Source organism: Bactrocera oleae, chromosome 3 (genome assembly GCF_042242935.1).
Source record: "Bactrocera oleae isolate idBacOlea1 chromosome 3, idBacOlea1, whole genome shotgun sequence".
NCBI lineage: Eukaryota > Metazoa > Arthropoda > Insecta > Diptera > Tephritidae > Bactrocera > Bactrocera oleae.
In genome coordinates, this window is record NC_091537.1 from 12,827,095 (window position 1) to 12,832,991 (window position 5,897).

At 37.0% G+C, this 5,897-nt stretch overlaps 1 non-coding gene across 1 annotated transcript; it reads left to right on the plus strand.

Annotated features, from left to right (window-relative positions):
* The first annotated feature begins 5,460 nt into the window (after nucleotides 1-5,460).
* Nucleotides 5,461-5,533, plus strand: TRNAR-UCU (transfer RNA arginine (anticodon UCU)). Its single transcript has one exon. It is a non-coding gene; the product is annotated as a tRNA-Arg (tRNA).
* The last annotated feature ends 364 nt before the right edge of the window (nucleotides 5,534-5,897 follow it).

The window sequence follows — 5,897 nt, forward strand, 5'->3', positions numbered from 1 at the left end:
CTCCTTTAGCTTACGCACCTGTATATTATTTGGCTAAGCTTGCAAAAACTTTCTTTACAAAACTAAAAAAAATAATACGCAATCGCTTATATGACTTATAGCCAATTATTTTTTAAGTCCATGTTGATTAATGCGGTATTTAATTATTCACAAAATCATTTACCATAATCCCTGATGCATGCATGCAGACTAAGCATAATCACTAAAAAATGCTCATTGCTGAATATTTATAATTGAGACACTTAGGCATTAAATGATGCAGAAGAAGGGATAACTTAAGTTATGAAACTCGCATCAAGCTATAAAGTTAAAAGCGCGTCAGCATAAATTCATATTTGTGCTATGAAGCACACATACGTTCACCTAAATGCCTGAGTTCCCACAATCCCTTACCGAAGAAGCATGAATCGTTGAGTATGTGTTTGTGTGCAACCATTGTATCCCCCAAGGATGACATGAAGTCAAGTGAAGTAAATCGAAATAGAAAAGTTGCGCTGTTGCACGATTCTGCGCCATGTTTGCGTGGCAAATTAATCATAAATAATCGTTTGTGAATCTCTAAGCCAAACGCATACAAGCACAAGGATGACAAGCATGAAATATGTTTGAAAAATAAAATGAAATATATGCCTTAATAAATAGAGGCGAAAAAAATAACAATGTAATGAATGACAAGGCTATGACACTCCCACTACTCAAATGAAGTATCACCGAAGAAAGCATGGAAACATAGAGTAAGTACAATAACGAGTCGCATGTAAGATAGAAGGCCTCAGTACAGCCAAATATTGATGTGAAGAAATTAAAAAGCAACACACTCCACCTCCATCTCCTTCGATGAAAATGGAGACGGGCAATGTCCCAGTGGCAGACACCATAGCAAACGTGTAAACACTTTGACGCAGATGAGTCCACGCGATGGCAACGAGAGCAATGAAATCAGAAACAAGGCCTAATCAAAATGGCATAATCATTTGTTTGCTTCGATTTTTTGCCCATTTGTTGTTAGCTGTTATTGGACAACGAATATTATTGACATAATCATCATTGACATTGAGCAGCAAATATGCGCACCACTGACCCATACACATATATCTGAAGGCGACGCTTGGGGATATAAGCGAAAACGGCATGTGTATGCAACGACCGCACAGTTGGCCGGCGGCAAATAACAACAAGCAACAACAAAAAAAAAAAAAGCTGCAAACACACAGTAAAGTATTTATATATTTACATGGATATGTGTGCAATCGAAAGGAAAATATTAACGCAACTGATTGGAGCGAAAAAAACCGCATGACTGTGGCAGAAAGTGTGAAAAGGCGTTCGCAGCGCCAAGCCGGGGAGGAGCGGACGCTGGAAGGGGTGGCGGTCCGAGTTGAATGTAAACGGAGACGAAAAAATTAATTTATTGTCTTTGCCAACGGCGAGACCAAAGGAAAATAACGAGAAACATGCGTAGCTACATATATAAGTATATATATTGCGTATATGGTATATGTATGTATGCATCTATATATATATTTTGTTAAATAATCTATTGGAGCTTGGTGATGTTGGCGCTTGTGGTGGACGACAAGCGGACAAATGGACGCGACTAAGAAAACATGTGTTGCCGCATGAATTGGCAAAATCAAAACACGATCTGAATGAATAGCCCAACAAAAAAAATCATGTGTATATTTGGTACTCGTAGTAAAACACGCGTGTAGCAGTTGAGCGCTGGATATGTTGGCGTTGACTACAGATGCTCCAAAATGTTGAAAATATGCGTAAAATCAAGAACATTTGTGGTGCGTCTCTTTCAAGCATGATGTCTTTAAATTATTTTTTTTTGTCATTAGGGAACCAAAATATAAAATACTGTATTAGTAAATAGTGAGGAAGTTTATTTGGTAACAGAAATCAGATCAGCTTAAATATGTCTTTATAATGCTAAGATGTTCAAACTTATCCCGATCGGACACTGTGCAGTTAGAACTCTTACAATCACCTATGCGACTGCACAGTTGCTGGTAGTTGACCAATGCTTTTTGAGCTCGTCTGAGGCCTGTAGTCTAATAGTGAATCAAAAGAAGCCAAACCAGCTCCTACCCATTCCCACTGCGCAGTTATTGAGACCTGAGAAGTATCTGTCCTAGCAAGCTCATCAACCTTACAGTTTCCTGCAATAACGCTGTGGCCAGACACCCATAGCAGTCTAATCATAAAATAACTTGCTGCCAGAGATGAGGGGTCTAGAAATCGCTTCATTAGTCTTGACCGTACAGTTAGCTAACTCAAGGCTGATATGACTACCCTGCTACCTTCAAGGCAGCCACCTCCGCTTGGAGGTCAGGAAGGCTAAAACTGGAATTGATGGAAAGTTCTCAATATTGTACTCTGCCATCAATTTTCCACGTAAGCTTTGATCCATTCTTAAAAAAGCTCACCACCTTTAAAAATGCAATCAAAGTATGTGAGGATTTCATACTAAGAAGGCTCGCAATCATCTAAGTACCCAGATTCTTTGTGTCTCAATGTTAGCTATCGCGGCCATAAATCTTACGCTTGTGTCCACAGGCGCTATATGGAGCAAGACGTTCAGGGGCTGTGATCTGTATCCAATTGTTGTGCCGTTGACAATTAAATTTGTTACTGACTTACACTATTACTAGCGCACTCCTTTTCTTATTAAATACGTATGAGTGTAAATTTCATTAACTGTTCTAAGAGCTTTCTAATTGGTGCCTTAGAATTTTTTGTTCTACTTATATGAGTATGAGTGTTAAAAAGGTTATTATATTAACTTGCCTACAAAACTTAGATGCACTTTTGCCCGAAATCCAAGCATGTCTGATATACAGTCGGATATTCATAGTACAATCCCCTAAAGGTATGCTATGATGACGTCACTTTAGAAAAACAGCGAGAGAACTGTTGTTCTTAGAAGAAGGTTAAGTGGTTGACTACACCGTAATATTTTTGTAAATGGAAATCGGAAACGGTATAATTTTTTTTTATTTAAAAATGTTAAGAGAAAAAATAGTATTGGAGAAAAGTAACAGAATGGACTAACATGAAGTATTGGAGCATGTTTGAGCTTATTTACACAGCCGGTTTGATGCTAGGCAGACAGTGATGCGACGTACGAACCAATAATGATGCCACTATTACTCAACATATTTGATTTACCTTACTGCTGTTTGGTTTCAAAGTAAGTGCCTGCTGCTTAAGATACGAAGATCACCATGCATTTTAACTACTTTAAGTGGTAATAAATAGGCCTTTTGGTGCAGTGGATAGCACATTGCACTTCTAATATAATCCAAGATAACCTAATGTAATCCAAAACATTCTAATCTCATCCAAGCTAACCTAACATAATTTCTTTCTATTAAATTTTTCCAAAAAATCTTTAGTTTCTTTCAATAAACTTTTGCATAAAGCTTTCCTGCATGGTGTTCTTAAAGTATTAATGTGTTTTTAGATATAAAACCCTCTAAGTTGCTAACTCATTCTATGTTCGTTGCCACTTGCCGAAGTCAAGTGTTGTCGCCGATGCTAATCTATAATCTAAGTTGGTCAGTGATATGCGGGGCTGCACTTAGCAGAAACACTAGCACACCCACAAGTAAATAACGACACTTAGTCTCCTCCTCCTTTTATAAAGAAATAAAAACTTTTGACGAACCTAAAATGAAAGGACGCACTGAGTTTCCCTACAAAATGTGAAAGTGGAAATTGTCAAGTCAGTTACTGCGTTGGCACATCAAAATATTCAATATTGATAACAATCAGTTGTGAGCATAAGAAAACGTTCGAAAGCACAGCATGTAGCCACAGTGTCTGTGGGCGTTTACATCCTGCACGTAAAACCGAGGGCGAGCCGAGAGCCAACTGACGGTTGCTCAAGCGTAAGCAGTTCTAAAGCGACACTAATACATGTACAGACACGAGTGGGTAGGGTTGCGACGATAAACAGCTTTGATTGCCAATATATTTGAATTGAGAATCAGTTACAACAGTTACTAAGAAATCATGACGCTACCAAACATTTTCTGCCGATTATTGGCATATTCGAAATTCAATTTGCGAAATTTGATGTGAGTACGAACAGTACTTACTTAACGAGGCTTAGCACGCATATGTATGTTCGGGGGAAAATATGATTGTATACGACAAATAATATGGTGATTCTTGAATTTTTTGTTGTGTTGGCGCAGAAATATGGAAATTTGCTGTAAACTCGGTTAAGTGCTTGATAAACTCGCCTGAGTGTCCATGCTTCTATTACTTTCATTCGTTTCTTTCTTTGTAGACATTGATGTACTCGTACTTGAGGGTGTGACTGAGAGTACATTAAATTGCTATTCTAGTCATACTTTAAGTTCGATTTTATTCGCATTACTCAAATTTAAGGTGGAGAGAGAAGCAAATCGCAGAGTAGTTTTGTGGGTACTTCTACTCTTGTTTTTTGACCAATTTATGCGCCGTTGACGCTCCAACAAACTTTATCATTTGCATTCATATTTATGGCCGAACATTTATTCAGTGTTATAGTATTGTAAAAGGAGTGGTAAAAAAGTGATACCGTTTTTATGGAAAAAGCATTTGAAGTAGGAATCTTCTTGCAATGGTTTTCGAAAACACAAGTTAATACCGTTGCTAAGAACACACACATTTTGTATAATGAGATTTTTCAAACCTAGCTGAAAATTTGAGTTAGTAGAGGTCACTACTTGTCCAAACTTGATAAAACCTTTTTTAGATAAATTTTTTTGTTGGACATATTTACAGCCTATCTGATATACAGTCGGATGTTCGTAGTACAAAGCCCTAAAGGTATGCTATAATGACGTCACTTTAGATAAATACTGAGAGAATTGTTCTGTGGTTCTAAGAAGAAGGTTAAGTGGCTCATTGCACCGTAATATTTATGTAAATTGAAGACGAAACATTTGTGTTTTCTCTAATTTAAAAATGTTATGAGATAAATTATATTCGAGAAGAAATAGCAGTAGAAAGTAACATGAAGTGTTGGAGCTTGTTTCAGCTTATTTACACAGCCGGTTTCAGGCTAAGCACACAGTGCAGCGACATGCGGACCAATGATGATGCCATTAACATACAATGCGTACTCATAAAAATTTTTTTTGGTGAAGAATTTCTTCAGAAAAAAAAGAGCATCACGTATATGGGCAAATGTTAGAAGAAGTGATGACAGAAGCTTGCAAGTTCGAATCGGTTTAAACAGCTGTTATAGTGTGTTCGTTTCACTTCTCACTACATGGTTAAACAACATATATGCATATGTATCTATATTTAAGGTAGCATATAATTTAGGCTGTGAAACCAGATGTTCACATATTTTTAGTTTAATAATTTAAACAGTTGTAAATATTGTATTTGGTATAGCCATTATTTATTATAACGAATTTTCAAAAAAATTTTTCCGGTTATAATTGTTACATATACAGCGGCCCTTTGGTGCAGTGGATAGCACATTGGACTTCTAATCCAAAGGTCGCGGGTTCGATCCCCGCAAGGGCTCGGCTAAAGGCTTTTATTTTTTAACCGATCACACAAAAAAGTCTTGATTAGAGATACACATGAGCAGCTATATGAACTGTCGATATATTAGTTTTTAGAAACCCATAAGTGGAATAGCATTATTTCAGAATCTGAAATTTTTTTAGTTCAGAAAACTCGTTAGCGATTAAAAGTTATTCTCAATAACTTCCAGGTCCCATCATGTGTCTAAGCACGAGCGCTTAATATTTGGTTTACATGCTTAAGGTCTTGAATAACTGCGATTTATTCACTAAAAAAATTTCTTCGAAAATTGCGCAGACGACATTCATGGTCAGCAATCAATGTCATTTCGATTGTCCAAATTGCAATTCGAAATTGTGGCG